This window comes from Meriones unguiculatus, chromosome 9 (assembly GCF_030254825.1).
Source record: "Meriones unguiculatus strain TT.TT164.6M chromosome 9, Bangor_MerUng_6.1, whole genome shotgun sequence".
Classification (NCBI taxonomy): Eukaryota; Metazoa; Chordata; class Mammalia; order Rodentia; family Muridae; genus Meriones; species Meriones unguiculatus.
The window spans coordinates 111761306-111777519 of record NC_083357.1 but is presented as its reverse complement, the minus strand read 5'-3'; the positions used below and the strand labels follow the sequence as shown (position 1 = coordinate 111777519).

Below are 16214 nucleotides of genomic sequence, written 5' to 3'. Positions count from 1 at the left end.
AATCCAGGATATTTAAAAGAAAGATTATAAACCTAACAAAATGAAATGTTGTTTTGAGATTCAGTTTTACTTAATCTTATATTTTAATATCATTTTATACTTTTGGCATTTATATTCTTAGGGTGTGAACACTGGCTAATTCTTATTGCAAGATTTTCAGGTAATATAGAACTGTAATTCTATCAAATTTATGTGGTCCTGTAAGAAAAATTATTGCATGATTAAGAAAGAAGAAATAAAACCACTAGTGGAAATTAATACTCTAAAACAGATGTAAAATTAATTTAATGGAGAAAGGACAGACTATTTTTAAAAATGGGGCTGTAACAAATATATATTCTGTAACAACAGATATTCTGTAATAAATATATGTTCTGTAACAAATACACATTCTCATGCTAAATTGTTTTAAAAAGTAAAATACTTTGTACTATCTCAAAACCTGAAACACAAGAGGAAATCCTTTTGTTCTTTTTAAGAAATACATTATTTTTATTTATTCTTTAAACTTTTCATACCTTATATAAAATGTTTTGATGAAATCATCCTGTGGCACTCCCACTCTCTTCAGCTTCCTCTAGGATCACCCAAGACATTTCCCTCTCAACTTTGTGTCCTCGTTTTCAAAACCCACAGAGCATAATTAGCACAGCCTACATGCTCATGAATGTGGGTTATCTCCTAGGGCTTGAGCAATTTACCATCGGCCACAACCCCCCCAACTCCCCCGCAAAAAAAAATGACTCTCCTTCCCCCATCAGCCATTAGCCTTCAATAGTTACTCAGCCAAGGGTGCGACCTCCAGAACCCACCTCTAGTCCCCTGACTGGTTTGATCTTGTTTAGGTCTTGTGCACTTAATTACAGCTGACGTGAGTTCTTGTGTACATCATTCATGTCATGTCCAGTAGAAATCATCTTATAGTTCTACTGCTCATCCTCAAGCTCTTAAATCTTTCCCATTCTCTCTTGAGCCTTATGTAGGGGGACATTGATGTAGATGATCCATTTATGGCATTGAAAACTGACAGTTATTCTCAGCACTTTGATTAGTTATTAATCTCTGTATTATCTGCTTACCAGTTTCATTAGCTTCTACCCACCTGTTTTCTGACCAAGGCTGAAAGCAGCACAAAACCAAGGGATACAATGATAAATATTTATAAGGCTTTTTAATGACATGACTATTTAGCGAAATATAACAGTAAGTACTCTCATAGGGTACTTATTATGACCTTTTCTGACCCAAGAGGAAAGATATGCTCATAGTTTTAGTAGTGTTGTGATAACTTTGGGGTAAGCAATGTTTTCTAATTGTATCTTAGTTTGCTCCACTGGAGGAATACTATGGCTGGTTCTATAAACATGGTCAAAACATCATGTTCTTCACAAATAGGTTTCAGCTATGATAGAAAAGTATAATTACCACTAAAACAGGGCAAATTGGGCTTCGTCAAGGTTAAGGTCTCCTGCTCTTTAGAAGATACTGTGAAAGATTGCAGAGGTGAGCCTCAGGTCGGAAGAAATATTTTAAAACTTGTCTGGTGAAGATATTTATGCAGATTATTTTACGAACTATTAAAGCACATCAAGAAAACCACTAAAAATTTAATGAATATGAGATTTTAACAGATTCTTCACTAAGAAAGACGTAGAAAGGTAAAATAAGCACACCAAAAGATTCTTACTCTCATTGTTCATGAAGGAAATGAAAAGAGTGAGTTAGAAATGTTCATCTCACTCTGTGTGGGACTCTGCTCCCTAAGGTCAAAGTCTGACATTTCTGGATCGCCTCTGCGCTCAGTCTACAATGGTGGCTTCTCTTCCTCAGGGAGTGCCCTCTCTACCTGAACCCTAAAACCTCTGAAGAGCATCACATAGCCCTCAGAGAAGATTATAGGCCCAACCCTTCCTGATAAGAAACCTGCTCAACTGGTACCTGGGGATTCCTGGAGATACCCACCCTATGATAAGGAGAATCTCTGATTCTAAGCTGTCTCTTCCCTAATCTATCTTCATATAACAGAGGTGAGCAGTGACCTGTGAAAATAAAATATAAGGTTATTTCTTCTCTTGCCTTGACTTGCTAGTTTTGAGCGCTGCCTCTTGAAAGTCAAAGGACATTTTACATGCCTTGCCATTTTTTATTAGTATGATTTGATTAAAAGAAAACTTATAAAACTGCATTCATATGTCAATGTTTTGGAAATGTCAAGTTTCTGTTGAAAATACAATGTTGATTTTCTTATCTTCTGAAATATATGTCAGAAAAATATGTTAAGATTATGAAGATTAGTAGCAACTGTTTTTCCTTGCTGTCATTTTTCTTTGTGAAAACACTGTACAGAAATGTTTAGTGTTCATAATCTAATATTGTTAGTGATCCAAATACACACATTTTCAGAGAAGGAGAATTTTAAAAACAATAAACTATTAATGCACAAACTATTTTAGTTGGGGTAATCAATGGTTTCTATATTTTCCTGCTTTGAAGCACCCTCCTAATTAATAAGACACACCAATTTACATCACTGTCATTTATTTCCAAGCTGTATTTTCCAGACTCGATGAGAAAGTTTTGTAATTTTTATTGGTGTCTTGGGAGGGCCTAGTATATGTCCTGGTATGGACATTCTCTAAATGAATATTCAACCTGTGAATAAATTTTCTACAGGACAGCAATCAAGATTTGCTGTGAATATTTATTAGCTCTAGTTATGTTTAGTTGACCTAGAGACTCTATGATGTGTCTGTATAATGACTGGGATGAACTTTCCAAGTATGAAGTTATCATCACTTGCTTTTATATCTCGAAATAGACATTTAACTGGAAAATTACAACAAAACTACTAACGGGAGAAAGCAGGAGCTGGGGTTAAGTCAGCAGCAGTCAGCGCTGTCTTGTAGTGACATCATTTTAAATTTGTTTAGAACTATACTTTAAAGTCATATATCTTCATCCACAGTCTGAGATCCCTGAGCTGGCCATGGTAGCAGCCCATTTGTGAGGAAGCAGCTGGAAAGTGGAGGCAGGAATTTGTTGGGAGATAGGCTTGGCAACAGAGGGAGAAGGGGCCTCAAAAATCAACCAAGCAGCCAACAAACAGAACATGTTTTCTGTATACACAAGCACACTTTCTTTTCTAACAGGCAACAAATGTCTCATCGTGTTTTAAACCTGGCCTTCAGAACACTTAGCTTTACCTCAGTCTAGAATTGGTTTTATTCTTGCTTGATACCAACGTTCTGACAGGCGATAGAGGAAAACCGTATACAGATGCATAAGCTATGGGAATGAACTTCTGGGCTATCAAGATACGGTGTTCTCTCCTAAAATTAGTCTTTCTGAAAACCTGTCTGAATTGACAGTCGAAACCTCTTTCTCTGCACAGAAGCATACCAAGCCCTTCCCTGGCCGAATCAAACTGTAGTGTGCTTGCAGGCACAGCATCCAGGGAGGTCGCCATAAAACTCAAACCTTCTATCTCACAAAGAACAAACAAAAGTGGGAGTGGAGAGGTGAGGGCATGGGAGGGTCTGGAGAAACCTCACATGAAAACGGTGATTCTTACATGCAAAAAAATTATGCAGTAAGAGGGTGAGAACATTTAATAGTTTTTCTCTTGTTATTTTTTTCTTTGAAGTAATAAATAGTCCATGAGGAAACATCTCCTGAGTTCACAACTGAGGAATATTTTTGAAACACTGACTTCTTGAAAACCTTCGTACTTATTTAGCTCTTTGAGTTTAATTATGAAGATTTATTTTTCAGTGAATTGCAATTATCATTCTTTTTCATGGTGCTTTCCAGGTATAATTTTAAGAATATATAACTTTGTTTCTTATAAATAACCTAAGACCATTGAATGATAATGTTAAACTAAATTTAGAGCTTTAGTTATAAATTTTATTTGTATTTTTAATTATTCCTCAAACTTTAAATATGAAAACTCTTACATGAGTTGAGTTGAACTTTGCTGTTTAATTTACTTAGGGCAGAATTTTCGCTACAGAAAGTCAACTCATTACTGCAAGCCATCTTGATAAGTCAGATTTCTGTATATGGGCATATGAATTCAGAATAATTTTTCTGAGGCCAGCATGACTTTTCAGTGAGAAAAAGCACTTGCCAAATAAATCCAATGATGTGAATTTGATTCTTGGAAAACATGGTGGAAGGAAAGAACTGACTCCAGAGACTTGTCTTTTGACATCCACACCTGAAATACTTGTGTTCCCACACACATACACATACTATACTCACACATATGCCATCAGTGACAAATGCTGTTATGTCCCTACCTGCTGCAGAGTGTGGCTGGCTGGCAAGACCCACCCATTATTTAAACAGATATATAAAATAATGTTTTAAATGTTTAAATGTTTTGTTTTATTTTGTTTTTCTTACAAGAAAACACTGATTTTATTGGTTCAGTAGACCATAAGGATAGTTCTTTCAACTAAGTCACATGCGTTAAATGCCAAGCTCTTAGTTTTATGAAAATACATGTAAATTTTGCAATAATTCAGAAGTGTTTCATTCACCATGTAATTTATAAAAATTACTTATGGAGAAAGATGAACTTATCAACAGCTTTGTTTTTCCAATGTTTTGTGCCTTTTTTTTTTTAGCTAAAAGTTATTTTTATGTAAGAGTAACAGAACTCCTCAAAAAACCAGTAGCTGAAGTGGAAGTTTCTGGTTTCTTTGTAGACTCAGTTTTGTCATGTGATGTTTTGCTGCAAGCTGAGCATGTGACGTTTAGCTGGAAGCTGGCTTGTAAGAGGACGCGTTATGGTTTGCTGTTAGCACTCTCTTGAGAGGGGTGTGACTTTGGCCAGCTGAGACTATCCATGAGTGGACTTTGAGGAGAGGAGATATATAGAGAACTACAAATAGCAAGACATCAGTTTTTGTTTTTTGGATCAACATTGCTTCGCTGATCTTTGTGCCTTGACACTTGACTTCACAGAGAGAAACATTCCAGAGAACTTCTGGAGCAATCCAACTGAGTCTTGTGGCTTTTGCTGACTTGTCATACTGATTCCTGTTGCTGCTTGGTGTTAACCTATGGACTGGACTGCTGGTATCCAGAAGACTGAGTTTGATAACCTTTCCCTAAAGATACATTGACCCTAATCAGCAGGAAGTAGATAAAAGAGGTCTACAGACCTTTTCACTACTAATCTCCTATCTAAGGTGGTGGTGGGGGGTACTTGGAAGGGAGGTAAAGGTATTTAAGAGCCCCAAATAAAGTAGATTTGGTGAAAAATCTAAGCCTACAAGTAGGTTTTCTTTTTTTTAAAGACCATTTTTATTATCAGAAATTGAATATAATGATTGGGCAAAATTCTTCAGTACTTCAGGAAGTTTTCTGTGTGTGTGTTTAAACAAAGTTGGAACATAACTTGATAGAGAGCTCAAAGAGTTAAAAAATAAAAAAAAACTTTTAATGACATGTGTGTTATTTTACATGCGTGTGTGTACAGGCACATTTGCATGAGTGTGCAAATGACTGTGCATGCACGAGGCATGCCTATAGAGACCGGAAGTCATTCTTGACTATTATTCCTCATGTTCCAGTGCCATCGACATTTTTTTTTTTTTTTTTTTTTTGAGACTGGGTCTTTCACTGGTTTGGAACTCAGGTAGCTGGCTAGTCAGCCTGACCAGTGAGCTTGTCCCTGCCTTCTCAGCACTGGAATTTGGAGTTACGAGTGTGCACAAGGACACTCAATGTTTCTTTCATGGGTCTGAGGATTGAGCAGGTCTTTGTGCCTGTAAGGGTCCTGCTTGATCAGCTGAGCCATTATCCAAGCTCTGCTCTGTGATTTTGATAACTCAGAGACAGTTGAAGAAGTCAGCAGCACTTCAGTGACAAAAGTCTATCTTTATTTATGCCAGGTTTTGAAGTGGTTCTGGTTGTTAAGTCAAAAATTGCTGTAGAACTGATGATGTCTCATGAAATATGGAGTAATTAGAAAAAAAACCACCTCGTCCTATCTCTCTCAGGTAAGAGATGCATTCTCAATACAAATTTGTTTCATATTATTATGATTTGTGGTATATTGGCTGTTTTTATTAGCTTTTCAATATGGTACAAATATTAAGATTATATACACTTTAATTACAGATAAATCTGATATGATCAATAAAATTAAAATCAAGATTTTAATTTTCACATATAATATAATTTATAGTAGCACATTACAATGCAAGAGTGGAAGAAAAATGCACCAAAGACAGAAAGCAGGTAAAATCTTCTGGGCCTGGTGGGTGAAGATCCTAAAACACGTTCTCAGGTCCTCACAACTTAATTGTTCATATCCTCAGACCTTACATAAACTTTACACTTTTTCCTCTCTAATTATTCACCATGAGACACAGGTGTTTGATTACTGGGAGAAGTCACTGTAAAGGGAGTTTCTTTAGATAAAGGAGTAGTAAAAAGTTACTTTGAAACCTGTTTTCTGAGTCTAGTACTGAGGTAACTGTGTCTTCCTCAAGAAGAGTGAGTCTTGAGGCCTGATTTTTACACATGAAGAGAGCTGAAAAGGTACCTGAAACCTTTGTTTCTGTTGGTAAACTGAAAAATCATTTACTAGTCTAGTCTTCAAACCCAAAAGATCTGAGAAGAATAAATTTTACCTGAGTAAACAGGAATGGCAGAGCAAGCAGCTCCTGAAATCTATTAAAAATGTCACACACTTATTGATTACCAGGACAATCACCCAAGATTTCCCTGTGGCCCATCAGGCATCTTTTTTCAGCCACAAGGCACAGAAAGATTTGACAGACTTTTCTGTGGAGCATGAACTTGAAGGGACTGGCCTACCTTGTCTTAGTAGAGTGAAGCAATGGACTCCCCAGTGTCCTGCACAGTTTGGAGGGTGTCTTGCCAGCAGTTGAGGTAAATGGCAGTTTACCAATGGCTAGTTTTGCCACATTTGAAGCCGGCTCCAGGTGGAGGTTCTTCTGTGCCCATCGTCTTCTTTGGAGGAGAGTTGGCGTGCTGCCTAGAGCTGATGTGTCTCTCAATAACAAAAATCTTTTGTTAAGCACTTTAAATACCGTATTCTGCAGATCTCTGAAGTGTCTGAGGATTATATGTCTTTAGATAAGTATATCTAAATAAGCAAAGTGTGCCTGTTTCTAGTTTCTTACGTTGAAACTGTATAAGGGAGGTTTAATAAAGCTTATTTCTGTAATGATTTTAGTCAGTTCTTAGCATAACTACAAATATATTTCTGAACACATTAAAGGAGTTGATCATTTATAAGGTGAGTATCAAGTTTCATTTTTTAATTATCCTTAACAGTTATATAACATTACAATTTCGCAGCTTTATCCCTGTTTAGTTTGACTTGAAGTTCTTTCAGCATCAAAATAAAAGTTTTAATTATGGATACAGTCCATCCGGACTGGCGACTTCACTGATCCTGAAAATGGGCCCAGTAAAGAAACCAAAATAGCCATTTCACGGTTAGAAAAGAAAAAAAGTTTACTATAAACTGCCAAAGCTGTCTGGGAGAAAGGGGGCTTGTGGGCTGGGGTGGGGCTTGTGAACTGGAACTTGTGGCCTTCATTGACCTTGACAGATTAACATTCACCATAGTTATATATCAGTGGAAGGGCCACAAGTGCCCCTGGCCAGATATAAGTAGAATCACTCCCATTTTAGCAAGCAGAAACTTTCTTCAAGCCCCTGAGAGAAAGGCAGCTTTTGTCTAAATGCCCAGCCAAGGGAAAAGAACTTTCTTCAGGGACCAGACACAACATTATAGCACACTGCAGAGTTTTTGTTTGTTTGTTTGTTTGTTTTGAATTATTTAGTTTATCCAAGCTAAGGCTTAAAAGACAAAGAAGCTAGACAAGCATTACTGTGAACCTCATTAGACCTTATAGATTAGAAAGTATAGAGTTTATAGACCTTTGTAAATATATCTTATTTATTAAACATTTTAACAGCCTGATATTGAGCAGTTAGCAAAGATATAACTAATTAGACATGTCCTAAATTAGCTTCTGCTAATTTGAATAGATTTTATAACCTTAAATTTTCATATCATATACAGTATATTATAAACCAGAGTTGAATCTCCTATGTAGTATGTTGTAGCCAATATATCCTTAAATTTCTATCATCACCACATAACAATTTATATCAATCTAAAATATTTGAGACTTTTTGTTGCTTTCTTCATCTAAAAGGAGGTACAGTAATAAATGGAGAATTCATTAAGACTGAGAAGTTTTATAGTTGTTGCTGTATAGCATATCGTCATTTTAAGATGGTAAAATCACATGGCAGGTTGCTAGCTCTGTGGCTGACTTGGTTGCTATTTAAAAACATTTGTTTTCCTAGTAAATACATCTATCTGTCTGTCTGTCTGTCTGCCTATCTACACTCTATATATTTTAATGAGTTGTATCCAAATTATATGCATATATACCTTAAACAAAAGTTGAATCACATATAGATATACTCATGTATATATTTTTAATTTTAAACTTTTTGTTTTAAGTTTGTTTGTTGTAGATTTTATAAATTTTAAACCATACCCAATGAGCAACTTACAAATCCTTAGGTAAGAGTTTACAGCACAATCTTAGAATATATATATATTTTGGTTTTTCTTTTGAGAATAGAGTGCGAAGAATCAGAAATAAAAGATTTTATTACTATGAGTGGGGAAGGAGCTCCCTAAGTGTAGAGCAGAGAGAGTTTAGATATAGGATGTTAGGGAATCATTTGTCCCTGGCAGTGAGAATCTGGCAATCACATGTGCCAATTTCTGGTCTTTGAATACAGCCAAGGTGTTGAAATGAAGGAAAACAGAGAGTGAGAAAGAGAGAGAGAGAGAGAGAAAGAGAGAGAGAGAGAGAGAGAGAGAGGGAGGGCCAGGTCACGTGGAGGGTACAGTGAGCTAAAGAACTGGACTCTAGAAAATGCTTTTGCTTGACAGAAACAGGTCAAGACTATGTAAAAGTAATCTTAAATAACAGATCAATGCATCGAAGAATTCCTGCTGTGAGCGTGTGCACTCCTTTATGAGAAAAACGGGTAAGAGTTGATTTTTATGCCAACACATAAATTGACCATATTTCGTGGAAACTGAACACTAGATCTGTATCTTTGGCCAGCACGATGCTTGGCAGGAAAGGTGCTTGCTGCCTAACTGATGGGGTGACTTCCATGCCTGGGCCCCAAGTGCTGGAGGGCTTAAGTGGCTCTTCCAGACTGTCCTCTGACCGGCACAGGTAGAGAAGAGAGCAGGGAGGGAGGAAGAAAACTCTTAAAATTCTATCTAAGAATGAAAAGAGAAGATCTCTGCCATGTACAGTAAAGTTCAGTGTACCACAAACCATGGGGGTTATCTATTTGCCATATAGTAGCGCACTCTCAATCATCTTGTAGGAACTATTTTTTATTTTTGTCCTGCTTAGATAAAGGCTAGCCTCTTAAAAAGTTAAAAGGAAAGGAAAGAAATAGCTAAATTTAATTTTTATTTACACACATCTGCTTCATTCCTGAAGTCCTTGACATATTCAAAGCATAAAAGTCTTGAAAATTTCCAGTTCAGTTTTAGTTTTGGCTAAGACAGATACACCGTCTTTCCAGGTAGCCCTGGCTATGCTCTGGCTGACCTCAAAGTTGCAATAATCCTTCTGCCTCAGTGTCCGGAGGGCTGGAATTACAGATGTTTGCTACCAAGTCGACTTTATATGTTACAAGGGAAAGTTACAAGTTGTTACAATATTCATTTCTGTATTTTGGCTTTCACTCTGAACAAAAGGATCACATTCCTTTATGGTTCTTTCATTACTTAAATATCTTCATATCAAGAAAGGAAATCATGTTAGGGTTTACAAAAATTGTGCATTATTTTCATAATATTGTGCCTCATAAATTAGCCCAAAAAGTCTCGCATTCTCTAGAACATAAATTAAAACAACAACAAAGACTCGGTACTCAGGTTTAAGAGAATCAGAACCAACGGATTTTTTGTTGTTGCTTTTATCATATTGCTTCACTCAACAATGGGAGTGGAAACGTTTTGAGATCTGCAGTACACAGGGCTAGAGAGTAGGAGAACTGACCCACTAAGTACTCAGCTTGAGAACTGCCAGATGGGACAGGCCATTCTTGCCCCCAATTTTTTTTTTTTTTTAATCTACGCTTCAATATTTTGGATGAGGCTTGCTGACAGTGGGAGGACAGTCTCCTTTACCTAGTCTATCAATTTATACGTTATTGTGTAAAATGTCCAGACACCCTATGAACTAGTCATTTTGGTACATAAAACTCAGAACGATTGACTTTATTTGCCTTTCAACAACGGACCCAGAGCCCCTCTACAGCTCTGTATTGTATAGATCTATGAGACATGATTCATTAAATTCATGTTCATACTTTTCTGGAGGATTGTAGTAAAAATTGTCATTTTGTTTTGTACTGTACTTTGAACAGGGTTTAGCCCCAGCTGGCCTCAGACTCAGAAATCTGCCTGCCTCGGCCTCTAGACTGCTGGGATTAAAGGTGTGCACCACCACACCTGGCAGCAGGAAGCACTAGCAGTGCAGCCTCTACTCTCAGTTCTACGAATCGAACACGGAGGCTGAATGGAAGGTTGCCTTAACCTATGATAATACTGTTACAAAACTGATTGCCAGTGATACATCTGGAACCATCCCTGCTCCTAGGAGACAGTGACCTCAGCTCTGCAATGAAACCCATTTTCCGTAAGGCACATTTGGAGTTCAAGTTGTTTCTCCTCTTTATTAAGTAACTTTTACCTCACGATTATTTTTGAAATGAAATCATTCTGTAATTAGCCATGCAATATTCTGCCCTTAAAAAAACAAAAATACTAAGAGGATGACAGCCCAAGAATTACCAAATAGAAAATTAAAAGGAAGACAAAAAAAAAAAAGAAGAAAACTGAAATAGCTATACAATTATCTTTTCAAGTCACTAATAACCAGTTTGCTTAAAGTATTGGAAACAATGAGGGAAATCTACCTTGAAAGAATTTTAATTTTCTTTTTTTTGACAAATTCTTTTCTCAAAACTATTTGCAGTGATAAAGTATCTGTCTATCTGAAGTATGTTTGGTAGTGAATGTTGTCGCACCACGAAGGACAGCGGTTTGCAAGTCAAACAATGGGTAGTTGCCTATCTGTTTACTCTAAAATAAGAATCATTGAAGAGAGAGAGAGAGAGAGAGAGAGAGAGAGAGAGAGAGAGAGAAGAAAACCTTTGTTTTTTCAGTTTTCAAAATGACCTTTTCGGTGACCCTGAAAATTTTGTGAACCTCTATGGGAGTAGTTTCTAGCTAGCAGCTCAATTTAATTACAAATTAAACCATTTCTTTCTAACACATCATCACTTTTTCTTTTTTAAAAAAAGGACCTAAAATTGATCAAAAGTTTTCTATCTTCATGAAACGCACATGTAGCTTTCCCTATGCCCCATGGCCTCACTTCTCTGCTGACTTCCTGATGTCAGTCATTCTTGCTACAAGTTTTCCTTCATGCCTCCCCCTGCTCTCCAAGCTCAAAAGTGAGAAACTGACCTCTGCTTTTTCTTGCTGAAATCACTTTAAAATTCCCATTGCCATCACCTTGACACCTGAAGTCAGTACTTCACAAGACTATTCAAATAGTTTCTTAGGCGGTTTGTCCTGTTCCTGTTTTTGACCTCTCTAGCATGTCTTATTCTTCTTTACCTAACTCATTTAAATACACAAGCTGCTTCAACATTTCCCCACATGCAAAACAATTACTTTCATATTCTGTATTATGTCCTTCTGTCTGACTCCGCCCTAAACTGTACCCTCACTGCCTCATTCAGCTGAGTGCTGTGGGTACTGGCTGCCCCGAGGCCTGGCTGGGAGCTTGGCAAGCACTTTCTAATGAAGTTCTGGCTTCAACAAAAAAATGACATTTGGTGCGGACAAGTTCATAAAATAAAGCTTCTCAAAAGCTGGCATCTGTGTCTGTCAGAGCTTTCTCAATCACTTATTTCCTCCATGAAACTTCTTCAACCACTCTGCCCTTTTTCATCCTCCTATTACTTCACCTAGAAGCTTTGCTCATGATAATCAGGATCATTTTTATTAACGGAAGGTAACTTTACCCCACAGCCCAGCATGGGGTATCTAGCAGCACTTATAAGACATCTTCAGTACTCATAACAACAAGGACTGCTGTTGGCCCTCAATGGGTAGAGGCCAAGATGCTGCTATCTAAACACGTGAGATGGTCAGTGCAATGTATACTTTCTAGCCCCAAATATCAATTGTACCAAGTCACCTATGACTATAAACTTTCCTTTTGATGAAATTAATGAACTCAAAACTTTACTTTTCTTTTTTCTTTTTTTATATTAATTATACTTTATTCACTTTGTATGTGAGCTGTAGCTCCTCCCTCATTCCTTCCCAATACCACCCTCCCTCCCTCATCTCCTCCAATGCTCCTCTCTAAGTCCACTGATAGGGGAGGTCCTCCTCCCCTTCCATCTGACCCTAGCCTATCAGGTCTCATCAGGACTTGCTCCATTGTCTTCCTCTGTGGCCTGGTAAGGCTGCTCTCCCCTCAGGGGGAGGTGATCAAGAGCCAGTCACTGAGTTCATGTTAGTGACAGTTCTTGCTCCCCTTACTAGGGTACCTACTTTGATACTGAGCTGCCAAGGACTACATCTGTGCAGGGGTTCTAGGTTATCTCCATGCATGGTCCTTGGTTAGAGTATCAGTCTCAGAATAGAGCAATGGGCCAAGATTTTTTGGTTCTGTTGCTCTCCTTGTGGAACTCCTGTCCCCTCCAGGTCTTTTTATCTCCCCCTTCTTTCATAAGATTCCCTGCACTCTTCCCAAAGTTTGGTTATGAGTCTCAGCATCTGCTTTGATACCCAGCTGGGTACAGTCTTTCAGAGGACCTCTGTGGTAGGCTCCTATCCTATTTCCTGTTTTCTCCCTCTTCCAATGTCTGTTTTATTTGCCTTTCTGTGTGACTATTGATCATCTTACCCAGGGTCCTCCTTCTGGCTTAGCTTCTTTAGTTGTACAGGTTTTAGTATGTTAATCCCATATTATATGTCTAATATCCACTTATAAGTGAGTATATACTGTGTGAGTCTTTCTGCTTCTGGGATACTTCACTCAGGATGATATTTTCTAGTTCCCACCATTTGCCTGCAAATTTCACGATTTCCTTGTTTTTAATTGCTGAGTAGTATTCCACTTGTACCACAAAAACCTGAATGTGATGTGTTGAGTGGTATCCATCTAAAAATAGCTCAACACTAAGTCCCTGGAACAAAAGGATGTTACCTTATTTGGAAAAAAGAGAATTCACAGATGTAGTCAAAGGTCTTCAAGAGAAGATGTCATCTTAGATTCTCCAGGAAGAGCCTAAATCCAACAACAGTCCTACTAAGATAACAGAGGAAAGACCCAGAGAGGGTAGATACCCAGAGAAAGCACAGACAGATTGGAGCCATGCAGCCACAGTGAGTCACAGAACAGAAGGAGATGAAAGGACAGAGGCAAAGATTAAAGTGATATGGCCAAAAGCCAGGGAAGAGGAAGACTGCTCAAGTCACCAGAAATTGTGAGAGATAAAGAGGAAGTGTCTGATCTGGAGTCTTCGGAGAGAATTCAGCCTTTGGGTGTCTTGACTTTAGATTTCTGTGTTCAGAACTGTGGGAAATGCCATTTCTGTTATTCTGAGCTGTGAAGTTAGTGTGCCATTGTTATGCACGTGTCAGGGAACCAACATACTTAGGAAGTGCAGAGCCTCAGCCATAACTCCTTTACAAATGCTTTGTATATCTCGAGAAAACTGCCGTGCTGCTTTGTAGAAGTTTGAATATGCCTTTTGACAAAACTTAAATTGGTTTTCCTATACTGTATTGCAACTTCTTTTGATGTCATAGGATATTGTGAAACTCCTGGAGAAAGCCTCCTTACATTGACCTAAGCAGTCATTAATTTATTTCAAATGCACTCCATATAGATAGACTGTAATGGACACTTCAAATGCCCTATTAAACATATTTTCCATAAAATATTGCAATTGAGAGACTGGTTCAGAATAATGCAGCTTGCAGCAACATCAGCTTTAATCTCTAGATGGCACCATGTTATAAGGAATCAAACTGTGGCCTGATTACAATTTTCATATAACATGCTGGCAACGAAGAACTCTTTCTTGAAAAAAAAAAAGTTCAGGAATTAGGTACAGTTGTGATGAAAGCTTTATTTCACTAAATATGGGTAGGTGTCTAATTGTTACAAGACTATAGATAGAAGAGTCAATAGAGAAATTTAGTCTCCAAAACATTCTAGTCCACAGGAAAGAGAGCATCAGTCAAATTCACCTTTGAGTTATTTTGCATAAATGTTGCTAGAGATAAAAACGAATGTGTCGTCATCAGGATTTCCCATTGAGATTGCACATGTGCCTTGTGAGTTTATTTTTGACAGTCATGACTAAAGGCTAATAGTTGACTGCTTGCATTTGCTTTGAATATAAGCAAGACTGAAAATTTTTTCATGATTTTCATTAGTAAAACTTCAATTTCAGTCCCAGAAGAAAAGAGACAAATCTGCTTGTATCATCTCTTCCTTAATCCACCTTTTTATTTTTTAAACATTCTTGTCCTCTTTTAGCCTGGTGTCTCCAGTGGTTAGACTGGAAGACCTGAAATTTTCGTCTAAAGTTTTGAAGACCTTAGTTAGCCAGCTGACAATCTGCATGTCTTCCTTCTCCACTTTCACAGAATTTGGACCACTCCTTATATACATTTTCAGTTTATGTTTTGTATTCTATTTATTTGCATATAGATATTTTCTTTTTCACAACATCACACACCCTTGTATGTGCAGGAAAAGTTCCAGCTGGCTTACCTTTATGTATACGGAGGCATTTATACTAAATTTGAAATGATATGGAGAAGATTAGCAGGGCCCTTGGACAAGAATGACAAACAGATTTGTGAAAAATTACCTATTTAAAAAAATTTATAGACATACACAAAAATTTAGAAGGACAATATAATAAAGGTTCGACATAGGATTTGAGGATATGAAATTGAATTGTGATATGAATGAAGAAGAGAAGGTATGTGTCTGTCTGATGCAAGACATTTCCTATCGAGGGTAGTAATATAAAGTGAAGAAGTAGAAGCTTGGCTGCTGTGTTTCAAGAATACAAGTAAGGCTAGAGTGGGTGAGTGACAGAAACTAGCTGGTTTGGCTGTGGAAGAAATTTTACTTAGGTAATTAAGGATCTTGTAATACCTGGCAATGTCTCTGAATGTTGGTGGAGGTAGAAAGTCCTTGTCCTGGAGCAATGGTGATGGAGGAAGAAAAAGTGGTCACTTGTGGTTAGGCTTAGTAGTCCTTGAGTTAGGGTTTTCAGAGTATGGTCATGAGATTCCTGTAAAGGATAAAAGGTCAATTAAAAAAAAAAAGACTCAAGGCACTTTTGTTAGGTCACCTGGAAAAAATGTAGTAGTGTTCATTGAGATGATTAATAAATGAAAATAAAATGTAGACATGGAACAGGGAAGCTTTCTTTTCGAGATGATAAGGATGTAAGCATGTATGCATGCTAACAGAAATGATGGCGGGAACTGAAGGAGCAGAAAAGAGGACAGAGGCGTGTGCATTTACTGGGTGTGCAGGCTGTGGTGTCATACAAGGGCTGCCTCAGGAAGATCACCCTATGTCCAAGGAAGAAACACAAAGGGTTACAGATCCAGCAGGGAGGGCTAGGTTCTTTGAGTATGTGCCCAGTAGTGGTATAGAGCCTACTATTGATGATACTATGTAAGTGAGTCATGTGCCATGCAGAAATCAGGCTGACTGAGAAGCATCATCCCTCTTGGTATAAAATGGAAGTCTCTGGACTCAGTTTGGTCTTGAGATGTTTTGCCTCAAGCTGGGCATGTGATGTTTTGCCCAGGTTGGCTTATGAGAGGGCATGTGATATTTTGCTCTCTCAGGTGAGAGGTGTGACTTTGGCCAGCTGAGAGCATCTGTAGGTGGACTTTGAGGAGTGGACATATGGCAGAGTGAGACATCGCTCTTTGGATCGACATTGCTGCATCATGCTTCGACACCTTGCTTCACAGAGTGAAACATTCCAGAGAACTTCTCCAGGCAATCCAACTGAGTCTTTCAGCTTTAGTTGCTTCATGTTGGCCT

The 16214-nt window shown here is 37.8% G+C and overlaps 1 non-coding gene across 1 annotated transcript; it reads left to right on the top strand.

Annotated features, from left to right (window-relative positions):
* The first annotated feature begins 14916 nt into the window (after positions 1-14916).
* LOC132656763 (U6 spliceosomal RNA) lies at positions 14917-15020 on the top strand. Its single transcript, XR_009594454.1, has one exon. It is a non-coding gene; the product is annotated as a U6 spliceosomal RNA (small nuclear RNA).
* Positions 15021-16214: the final 1194 nt, after the last annotated feature.